Source organism: Festucalex cinctus, chromosome 19 (assembly GCF_051991245.1).
Source record: "Festucalex cinctus isolate MCC-2025b chromosome 19, RoL_Fcin_1.0, whole genome shotgun sequence".
Classification (NCBI taxonomy): domain Eukaryota; kingdom Metazoa; phylum Chordata; class Actinopteri; order Syngnathiformes; family Syngnathidae; genus Festucalex; species Festucalex cinctus.
In genome coordinates this window covers 11,210,752-11,212,226 of record NC_135429.1, presented here as the reverse complement: position 1 = coordinate 11,212,226, position 1,475 = coordinate 11,210,752, and positions in this window count along the sequence as shown.

Sequence of the window (1,475 nt, the reverse complement as noted above, 5' to 3'; positions counted from 1 at the left end):
ACTTGTCCAAAAAACACTTGGAGTCACTTCAAATACTTGTGGGGGGAAAAAAAACCAAGCCGAATACTTGTCTTAAAAACCCACTTTAAATACTTGTCGGAAAAGCACTTGGAATCCCTTCAAATACTTGTCAAAAAACACTTTGGACCACTCCAAATACTTGGCCGAAAAACACTAATAGTCAATTCAGATACTTATCAAAAAACACTTGGGGTCGCTTCAAATACTTGACAAAAAATCACTTCAAATACTTATAAAAAAACACAAACACTTGGAATCACTTCAAATACTTATCGAAAAAGCACTTGGAATCACTTCAAATGCTTATCAAAAAAAAACCCCACTTCGAATACTTGTCAGAAAAACACTTGAAATCCCTCCAAATACTTGCCAAAGAAACACTTTGAATCACTTCAAAAACTTATCAAAAAAAAACAAAAGACACAAGTGCTTGTCAAGAAACACTTGGCATCACTTCGCATACTTGTCAAAAAAAAAACCCCCGTCAAATACTTGTCTAAAAAACCCACTACAAATACTTGCCAAAAAGAAAACCCCACTTAAAGTACTTACCGAAAAAAAACACTTGGAATCAATTCAAATACTTGGCAAACAACACTTTAATGCCTGCGCCGAAGTTTTTAGCTGTCATGCCACGCTAAACCAACACCAGCCTTTTGTTGTTGCCCTTGGCTGGCACATGCCTTTCAGGTGGTTGCCTTCATCCGGTACTTCTTGGTATCTCCTCGTTCCATATCGCTCCACCGCCACTCTGAAGCCTTCGGCCCGTTGAAAGGGAAAGTGACTCACACAGGCTAACAGCTGCCATCTTGCCGCACTTGTAAAACCCACTTCCATTACCTGCCATTCTGCACACGTCGCCAGTTGAGCAACGGGCCCAGCCAGGTAGCCAACACTGACTTCTTTCTCAAAACAGCACGTGGTCCTCGGGAAAGAAATTGCATAAGCAAAAAAAAAAAGGAAATACCTGTGTACAGTGTGGCCCTCTGATGGGAAACAGCGACAACACAAACGTTTGCTCATGCGCTCACCGCCTTGCCGCACCTGTCGCCGATTGAGCTGCAGACTTCGCCTGACGCCGCCCAGTGGCCTGCCAAAGCACGCCGCAGAAGCAAACCAGTAATTGATTGCGCTTCCCCAAATTGCACGCGCGGAAAAGAATTGCTAGCGCCAGTCTGCAAAAAAAAATGTAAAGAAACAGTAATAATGTATAATGAAAATCTTATGTCTTCAAATGCAAATGGTCCCGTTGACAGTTGATGTGGTAACCAAAGCGGTTATCGTGACAGGCCGCCGGGTGGCGCTATTGCACCAAAAAAACGCCATTGAACCAGAAGGGTATAGTTGCTTTCGTTGGTAGCTACTATACAATGGCAGGTCTGAAAAAGAATATTCGCATTGACATTTCCCCAACAGCCACGTTGGGGCCGCCGCCAAAAAGAGGCAGAACAATG